We start from the raw sequence: 10,909 nt of genomic DNA on the forward strand, positions 1-10,909 counted from the left end.
GCTCGCAGCGTGAGAACAGCGCCGAGAGTTAGATACAAATACAAAAATAAACAGGCGTCTGTCGTTCCTTTCTACAAATCTGCAGTGGAATGAAAACAGGGTTCCAATGGGCCGGGCGGTCAATGGAAAAAACAAAACCAAAATTCACAAAGAGATATAAAGGAGACAGATGCTCCTGATGTCTGCGAGATACCAGCTAACCTGCGTCTACAACCTCCCACCTGAGGAAATACTTTAAAAGTCACATACCTCGTTTGTTTCTTATCTCATGTTAATATTTTACACTGGAAGCATTTTCCATTTTTGACTTATCAAATCGCTTTGCTCAAATTCTTTCTAGGTCATCAGTCGTTGACCTTTTTACATGAAGCAGCGTGACAAATTGTTAAGAAAGGAGCTGATAGATAGACAGAAAATGATGAAGGCCTGAGTGAATTTCTTGGCCACGTTAGCTGTGTGGATCTAGAGGGAGCAGTGCTGCTCTGTTGGTCAGTCTGTCCGCCGCTTTTGGTCCACACTGAAATATTTCAACGACCAGGGGGTGAATTTCCAGGAAATTTTGCACAGACATTCATGCATAGGTGTGAGTGCTGCCAAAGCTCGTCGGGACGCCGGTCTGACACTTTTTTTTTCTCCAAATGAGAAAACTTTTTCAAAGCTTGAAGGTCAAATCATCACTGAAGTGTATGTGCCTGAGCAGACAGACAGTTTCTGCAGGGAGACGTGTCTATTTTCAGTTGTTTTGATGAGAAAAATGTGATGCAGACTCACAGTTGCAGCAGAGAGACAGAAGGAATGTGCGCTCATGTGGACCGACTGCAGCATAATATTCTCAACATGATGAAACTATTCATGAAGTCAGTCTAAAATCTGATTTTGTTGTCAGTTAAAGTTGACTAATGTATGTAAACTTGCCAGTGTAGGAACAATGGTGTCATGTGTGCATCATAGGCAGTGATGGAAAGAGTACTCAAGTACAAGTAATGTTACATTATTAAAATATTACTCAGTTGCAAGTAAAAGTACTGGTGTTAGAAAAATACTTAAGTAAGAGTAGAAAGTATTCTTCTGAAAAACTACCCAGAGTATAAGTTACTTTAAAAACTTTTTTTTTTCTCTGACAAAAAAATGACTCGAACTGATTCATCGATCAATTAACCCTGTCACAGTCTTATCAGTTGAAAATTAGGTCCAAACATGACAAGACTGTTTTCAATTCTCTCTTATAACGATTATTTTCATTATTGATTAATCTGTCGATCATTTTCTCCATTAATGGATTAGTTCTTTGGTCCATAAAAAGACAGAAAATATTGTAAAATATCAAAACCAGGAAATATTCACATATAAGAAGCTGAAATAAGAGAATTTGGACATGTTTTTTAGTAGAAAATGACTCAAAACAATTAACTGATTATCAAAATAGTTGGCGATTCATTTGATAATTGATAAGTGATCCCCTGACTTCACTTATAACTTGACGTGCAAAATGGCGAAGAAAGGCATTAAACTAAACGCACCAATGAAGGCTGATGTAGAAGTGCAGCGTGGGTCACTGAACTGAAAAAAAAGAACAAGGAAACGGATCATTTTCTGAATGTGCATCATTACATTTTGTGGTAATCTGCTTCACACATTTTGACGTCCCTTGTGTACAAGTAGATATTTTGGCACGGTGGTGAAACCACAGGAATCTTTCGGAGGTCACCAAAAACACTGATGTCACCCTCAGGGGAACCATGAATATCGAAACCACGTTTTAAAACAACCTCGCCATCGCATTTTAAAGTGTTGGATCATGGTCGACTGTGACATTGTTGTCGCCATTTGGCTTTGGCGCTCTCGTATGTAGACCAATTACACGTATCCAGATCTTCCAAATTGTTTCACACTGGTGGCCTATAAAGAGAACTGGGTCACTGAGGCCTGCAGCTACTCTGATAAAATGTCACAAATTGAATCCCTGAACAAAACCGGTCTGAAAGAAAGTGAATGTAAGATAACCTGTTCCAGACAGGGTCCTCCACTGGGTGAAGGCTGTCAAACAACAGCATAGAAAACTATTTTAGACTGTAATGATACCATCAAAATGCCTCTGATATAAGGTTTTGTTATATTCATGTGTCTTTCTCAGACAGCCACCTCAGTGCACTTTATAATTGCTTGTGATGATTGGCCTCATATTAATTTTTAACAAGTACATAAATGTATGATGGGGGACGTCGGGGTGTAAAAAAAACCACTGATGCATCACAATACATCAGTCTGAGTTGTATCCGTTTGAAAAGTTTGGATCGATTAAAAGTAATTAATATTGTATTAAGGTGTTTCTTTTTATTGATTAACTTCTGTCTGCAGTCTGTGATGTGCTTCTGTTCCACTTTTCATCCCTCACGTAACAGAAGTACAGACGATGCTGAAGTTTTGAACTCGTCCCTGTGAGGCTTGTGTTGCCTTGTTCACGTTGCAGCTGTAGTTTTTCAAATTCATGTCTGTAGAGCTGTGACACTTTGCAGATGTGGAACTGCTGAAAGAATCAAAACAAGCAAATGAATGATCAAATTGCAATAAAATAAATTAAAATAAATGATAAAACTGCTTAAAATGTTATGTGTGACATTGATTAAACATAATAAATATAATTGTAGCACAAGTATAAAAGAGTCCACAGCAATAAGCTAGCTAGCATTAGCCACCACAAGCTACTAGGCACACCAGACCAAATAAAGACATAGCAGCAAAAACCCTTCTGTCTATTGAACTGATCACTGGTCTGTTTTATTGCTTATGTATTCAACAAGAATCTATTATGTCTTTTTTCAAAAATGACACAGACTAAAAGCTTTAAAACCAAGCTGCACCTCCTCGAGAGCCCTTGACACTGGTTGCACATATATATATATATATATATATATGGCTGTTTAAACTGTATAAATAAGGGATTGTAGTGATTAGTGCAGGATTGTACGGGGAAGTGCCCGTGTTTATTTGCGCTTTAGAGTGTGTGTGTTTTTGCAGAAATGTCTGATTTGGTTTGAATACAGCCAATGATTATGAGCAGTTTAATTAATAAGATATTAATGTTATTATTGATGGTCTTTTGAAGTCATTGGAGGTCTACAAAGGTAAAACTATTCAGGAAGAAAGAAAGAAAAGTTTTGAAAAGTCATCATTTTCATGCATAGACTTATAATAGACTAGACAGGGCATTGTAGCTCAGCCTTGGCACCAGTTTTTCCCAGTGGCCACTTGTGGTATTGCTGCAAAAAAAACATCCCCATTGTTTTCCCCCACATGTCAGTTTTATAAAAGGACACCTCGAACTGCAAACGAGGTCAGTTATGACTCTTTTTATTATGAATTTTTGATCCATGGAGTTTTTAGATTTGCAAAACGTTCCTCGAGCCAAAAAAAAGCAGTTTAAAAATCAGTGACACATCATCACAATTTTAAAATGATTTTAGCAATTTAACAGTGATTTTATAGTTCCTCCAGAGACTATCATCAGAGCTGTGTCCTTAGCAACGGTCTGTTCTTCATAACAACGGTCCTCTGCACAGAAATAACAGACCGTAAAATGCTAGAATTGCTGACAGATGATCAGAATCGAGTATTTAAGCCATATAATAATAATACTCAACTCATGGCCCCTCAAATGTATCTTGCGTTCTCTTGGGGGGGTCCCGACCTCCAGGATGAGCACCACTGCCTAAGGCTCGCACAAGACTTCCTTGAACAGCTTATAGTGAAAATTGTAAATGTGTATATTTTTCTGTCAGTGCTTTAAAAAAAACATTCTGAAGGAGGACCTGGCATCTATTTGTTTGATGAATGACTGGGATTTATTTGCACTGAGCACTTGTTAGATCAGCTTTTTGCTATTTGAGTGAGTTAATCCTTCAAATAACTGAAATTACTCTTTAAAGAAGCTTGCGATTTAAACTCTCCTGTCTCGAAATTGTCTTGAGATCTTACAATTATAATGTGTCCTTCTGCACGTAAATGTAAATGAGGTTTATATGCTTCCAGTTTAAGCGCTTATCGTTTTCGTCCCATGTGAATATCTGTGGGTTTCAGAGCATTCATCTTACAAAAGAAGTAATTCGCTGACACCCGCTTGGGCTTTTTTTTTTTTTTTTTTTTAAACTATTTCTGACATGTTATAGACGAAACGATTCATCGATGATGAAAGTAATCATTAGCCCTTACTGCTTTTCTTTTAAGACCCCCCACCCAATAATTTGTGTGATTTGTAGCTGTGGTATCTGTCTCTCTGTGCACCCTGAGGTATAATATCATCGACCAATATTTTCTGGAGCTTTTCTGTTCACTCGACACAGTAATGTTTCACTTTGTGAACTCAGGAGATGAGCTTTTAGACCTTCATTGTCAGAGGCAGCTCATTAAACACATTTTCACTTTCTGGGGAAATAAGACAAAGTGTAACCATCCTCTGACTTACAGAAATACAACTCATTAAATTCCTTTCGGACGGAGAGAGGAGATAAAAATGTTAAGCGACCTTTGACCTCACTTAAATGTCAGCTAAAAAGTGTAAGAAAAGGTGGATCTACGGCTGAAATTGTAGTTCTGGGTAAAATCTGGGTCAGTATGTTCACATCATCTCTGTCTGTTTCATTACGGTGGAGCCACAGCTGGAGACGTTGACAAATGGTAGATTTTTTTTTTCCTTAGTCCAACACAATAAAATGAGAACAGAGGAACATCCAGCTTCTCGCTTTTCACCCCAGGATTTTTAAAATTTCAATTATGCAGTGACATTTACCAGTGTGGGTGGGTTTTTTTTTTCCTATTTCCTGACAAGACATCAGATGTGCAATTGGTGAAAGAAAAAAAACCTCTCCTCTATCTTTTTTTAATTAAAGTTGACTTATTTTTTATTGTTCTTATCTTAGCGGTGACGAGCTCCCCTTGGTCTCGTCTTTGCCGTATTCTGAGCACCGTGGTTCAAGCAGTCGCTGTGTCAATAAATTATAGCAAAGGCCAGGACTGCTATCTAGAATATTAATCATCCTCCTTCCTCTGCCATGATGTTTTACTCCAGTGCATGCCCTTTTTATTGATCGCTGACATTTTTCACAGAAAAATTCAACCATCACACAGTTTGTTTTTCCTACAAACTGTTTGTCTGCTTGTTGTCAACCAGTGGAACAGTTTCACATTTGTTTTTTGAGTCATTTTTCAAACCGTCTTAATTTTCTTTAAACTGTAAGTGCAATTGTCAGAACCTTTTTTTGTGGGACAAAGCACCTCCATGACGTGTCAGCAAAAGGTAGTAACTCACCCAAAACATTTCATTCATGTTGCAAAACCAAGTTACTACGAATTGGCAAATGGCACAAAAATGAAATGGCCATGGCGGACTCGGTGAATCTCTGAAGAGTCTCTGGTCTCAGACAGCAGCACTCTTCGTTCCGTTTTTGTCCAAAAGTTGAAGTTTAACTCGACTGTTGGAGCACCTGACCTGCACAGGTTCCTCCAGACTTTGCTGTTAAAAGAAACTTTACATGAAAAGTAAGTGTAAAAGTAGACAACTGTAAACTTCTTACGACGGCTCGCATTCATTCTCGCTCATACTGTAGGGAGGCGCCACTCCAGCAATGGCGGCTTGTTAACTTCCGGTACACCTGATGTGTCTATAAAGTCTAATAATGTTCTAACAGTTCTTTTGTATAAGTCCTTAATTACTTTCTAATAAAGTTTAATAAGGGTCTAATACTATAAAGAACACATAAAAGCAATTAATGAAAAACAAAACAAGAAAAACAACACAAAAACAACAGTAAACAGTAAAGGACGGGATGTTCCTAATGACATAATGACCAGCTATAATAGGAGATAACCCAGAGTGTGTAGTGGATAATCCATATCGTCCTCCGACACTCACAGATCAGTCAGATACAGTATTAGAACATGAGGCAGTCGATCAGCTCTGTTCTCTAACTGTGACAGAAACAAACCCCGTACTCCGTTAAAGATATCTTCTCTCTCCGCAGTCCGTACGTGACGCGTTCATGTGAAGCCATTTAATAGGTCAGTCTCAACCCACCATCTGAAAGTGGACACAGTGGAAGAAATCATTACACGTGCGAACGCTCTTTTCATTCAGCTCTGTGAACCACATGACAGACTGTAGCAAGGGACATTACACCTCTTACTGTAAGCTGGGACACAACATTTAAATTTCTACTCAGAATATTCAAATTTATAAGTACTTAAATAGCCTGCAATAATGTGAAAATACTCCATTACATGTTGTAAGTCCTGAATTCAAAATCCAACTTAAGTGCGTAAATATCCTCAGAAAAAATGTACTTAAAGCATCAAATATAAAAGTTCTGATTCTGCAGTAAAATGTCTCCTGTGACTGAGTTATTAGACTGTTGTTGTAGCTACTTGAGGTGTAGCGCACTATAAAGTAGCAGAAAATTGGAAATATTCAAGTGAAGTACAGATACGATAAACTTATATGTAATTACAGTACTTAAGTATTTATATTCAGTTACTTTCAACCACTGTGCTTAAATACATAAGGAGGAGGCGATGTGGATAAAACCTCCTTCCAAGGGGAAAAGGGGGAACCGAAGCAAACTTGATTGATTTGCAGGAGTTAACAGTGCAAACAGTTTTGACACGACTGTGTCCTCAGACTGGACAAAGACATGAGGTAGACAGTCATCCTAGAATAGGTGTATCCAATTGTCATTAGATAATTAATTGAAGAGGATTTCAGATCTATTGGATAATTGATCCGGGGGGGAGTTAAAGTTCCTACATCTCATGCTCTATAATCACATTAGAAACAAAGGAACAAACATATATCTATAAATATCTTAAAGTTACAAAGATAGAGGGACATAAAGTACAACAGTGTAATAAATTAGAGGAAAGATGACAAATTCACTTCTTCTTTTAAGCTAAGAGGCTAAACATGTTAAGAGTGAATCCAATATGCAGATTATGGGCAGGATAACCACGGCTCAGCGGCGTCATTTAAGCTCTGGGGAACAGACAAAAATGTCAGCGTGGTAAAATTTCTGAAAAAAATCAACCGAGAAACAATTTATGGAGAAAATAATCAGACAGGGACGTCCGTTTCTGGCAAATCCGGCCGATTAAACAGCTGACCAGTCGAGGCGCTTCATCACATTGATGCAAAAATCGTATAAAAAGTAGATAAAGTCGTTAAGCAGCGCTGCTCATTGATTTGCATCATTACAATGTCCTGTTACAACCAGAGATATTAAAGGGAGAGATACCTTGATATAAACGGAATGATAAAATCTCTAATCATTGACTGATTCATATAATCATACAAGATCTCATATCCCCTGGCCCTGAGGGAGTGTACGAAAATTATTAGTAGGGGAGAGGGGATCAGAGAAGGAGAGATTGTCATTTTCTTTTGGCTGAAGGTAGAGTAGAGACTCTTCTGGGAGAACTATTTTACTTTATCATTTTGCAAAATTATTAACCGTTACTTCAAAAAGACAATTTTGATTTGAGCCATGGTTCTTAAAGGTGCACTTTACCACACGCAGAGGATAACATTTACCTCCCTGCATCATAGCTTTAAGCCATATTTCCACTGCATGGTACGAGTTGGCTCTAATCGACTTGACTCACATTTTGTACCATTTTGCATTTTTCCACTGCATAGTTTCCCTTGAATTCTTAGCCGATTGTCAAACAACGCCGCATAAAACCGCCGTGACATCACCTTCAAGGGGACACAAACAATGGAGGATATCAAAGGGACGTTTGTCACAGCAATGAGACAAACCGTTTTAGAAAAGGCTGAAGGCATCAAGACAAACAACTCACAAAAACAGAAGAGTTTGAAAAGTCCTACATAAGAACACAGACAAAAAAAAAGACGAAGTGAAGATTCTGGTGACAGTTCTTTGACTGGTCAGAGGTTTGCAGAATTTTCAGCCCCGACAAAACATAGCAAAGCGTTTATTTGCAGAAGCTGTTGCACATGTGTTGAATGCACTGTTGTGTGCACAAGCGTACTGCATTGTCTTTTAATATGGCGGCATTCATGCACACATCACTGCTCATTGGGTGACACCTCTGACAAACCCACCAAACGATAGCAAACAGACCTCGAGCCCTGGTGCACACACTTTTGAGGAAATGTGTTGTTCAATCTGTAAACGACAGCAAAACAGTGCACATTGTGGATCGCTTAGAACGTGGATGTATATACGTAGATGCTGCGTTGGCCTTTTCATCATATGTCACTGTTGCTGCCATATTGGACAGGGCAACACTGAGCCTGTAAACAAATACATGTAAATGGGGAAGCTATGTTTTTTTTTTTCTACATAAAAAGCACCATAACATTTACATTTCTCAACTGATTTCAGTGACTCATGCTATATTGAAGGGTTTATGATCTACATGAAGTAAGAAAAAAAGTTGTTTTTATTTCTAACCTACTTCACATAGATCATAAACTCTTGAATATAAAAACATCTCATGGAAATTGTTTGAGAACTGTAAATATTATAATGCTTTTCAACCAGAAAAAATACAGCTCTTCTATTTACTTAAGGACAATGTAGTGTCTATGTATATATGTTTATGACTTGGAACCACGACCAAAGTGATATAATAAAGGTACCAGGTACTATCCAGAACTTCTGACAAAGGAAAACCAGCCGAGTTGTACCATTCAGTGAAAACAGTTCCATCAAGATTTTACAGTTTAAATTGGGGTACATGATTAAAGAAGCTGTACCAGTTTAACAGTGCAGTCAAAGGAGAGATTAATAACCCCAGGAAGAACCTCACTTTTGTACAAAGTGAAATAATTTTCAGCCCCCTCATCATACAGTCCCTAATATGTATCAGGACCCACAAATAAAGGGTCCAACTCCCTTTGTGAATCGGGACTTATAGTTTAACATGCAGCTGAAAGCACTGTTCAATATTCAGTTATTTTTTTTTAATGTGGGGTTTGGTGATGCAGAATGTTAAATAAAACCCTGTCGTGCACCTTTATGCAGTCTAGAGTGCAGACAGGCTCTTGCAGCCAGACTGAAATGGAAAACGGTTTAGATAAAATTGGCTACTTCCTGGAGTCTGGAGAATAGTCAAACACACACACACACACAAACGGAAGGGCAGGGAGATGTAGAGAGAGAGAGAGAGAGGGGAGGGGACAATGTGCGTTTGCAGCCACTTCCACAGTCCCTCTGACAGACCTTTTCCCCTGACTGATTGCTTCCAGACAACCGTAAAAAGCGGCGCAGTCCTCTGAACCGTTTGGGCTCCTGCGTCGGGCTCTTGCGCGGCGCCAGTGGGGGATCCTGGGACAATGTGGGGATGAGCTTATTGACTACCCCCATCCACACACACACACACGCACGCACGCGCGCGCACACACACACACACACACCCCGCACATCTCTCCCATCATCATTATCAGGCAGGCAGCCCCCCCCCCCCTCCCCCCCACTGCCCTGCAGCGACACTGGCTCACTGGCACATTAACATACTGCTGCCTGCACCTCCTCCTCCTCCTCCTCCTCCTCTTCCTCCTCCCTGGACTACTGTCTGTCTAGGGAGCACAATTAGACTACGGAGGAGACACACGCATACTTATTAGAAAAAACCCACTCATGCTAATGCAGCTCAGTGTGACTGAGGGACGCTGGAAGTGTCTGAGCTCCTCTGACAGGCTGCTGCTGGATCTCCGCTGCTGATTAAAATCTGAATTTTTCCGAATAGAGTTTGGTGTCTGTTACAGGTTATACTGTTCTGGTCAGTGGTGGAAGAGTAACATTTCAAGTACATTTACTAAAGTACTGTACTTGAGTAGAATTTTGAGGTACTTTACTTGAGTATTTCCATTGTATACTACATCATATTTCTACTCCAACATTTGGAAGCCATTATTGTACTTTTTTTTTTTTTTATTCCACTGCATTTATTGCATAAAGTTACTAATTACTTTGGAGATTCCCATTATTAATACGAAATAGAAATAAACTAATTAAACATGATGTACTATTATAGATGAATCCACCCAGCCGTGTATAAATTAACACATTAATGCATCTCTAATTAAAATCCAGTAATATGAAATATAGGATTCTGAAGTGGGCCATTCTGCATAATGATGAGTGCCTTTACTTTTTCTATTTTAAATGTATTTTAATGTCAGTGGTACTTTTGTTTTTTTGCAGGACATAAAAAGTAAAAGGTTTATTTAATTAATAAAGGCAAATAATACATAGAGCACTCATGACAATATGAAGACATTACAATATAACATATATATATTAAAAATAGAGGAAATACAATAAAGAAAAGAAAAAAACATGATGCTTTTACTTTGTTAAATATGAGAGCTGTGGAGCTGTTTGTCAAACCATCTACAGTCGTTTTTGTATAGTTTTTGTATAGTTTATACATTCCTTGTACTAAATGCTATACACAATCATCATCCTCATTATTATTATTATTAGTAGTAGTAGTAGTAGTAATATTAGTAGTAGTAGTAGTAGTAGTAATATTAGTAGTAGTAAAAGCATATATGAAAAACTTAAACTCTCATACTCTTTCTTAGCGTGTCATTGCCTCTTAAACGGCACATAAACACCATAAATTGATCAAATCAAACCATTACCCCTGTCATAATAAATATGGATTTATTATAAAGACAATAAATAAAGTGGGCAGATCCGGTTACAGATGCACTGTCCGGCAATAAATGAAATTGATCCTCAACCGTTGGACCGTTTCATTGGATAAATAAATAAAGAAGGCTGGAAACTGTTGTGCTGATAATTTAGACAAACTCAGAGGACTCTTGTGTTTGTCCCACCTGAAAACTAAACGCCCAGAGGGCGGCAGCAGCGCGCTCTCATCTGTGTTT

The sequence above is a fragment of the Lutjanus erythropterus genome, chromosome 20 (genome assembly GCF_056507025.1).
Source record: "Lutjanus erythropterus isolate fLutEry1 chromosome 20, fLutEry1.hap2, whole genome shotgun sequence".
In the NCBI taxonomy this organism is placed as follows: domain Eukaryota; kingdom Metazoa; phylum Chordata; class Actinopteri; order Lutjaniformes; family Lutjanidae; genus Lutjanus; species Lutjanus erythropterus.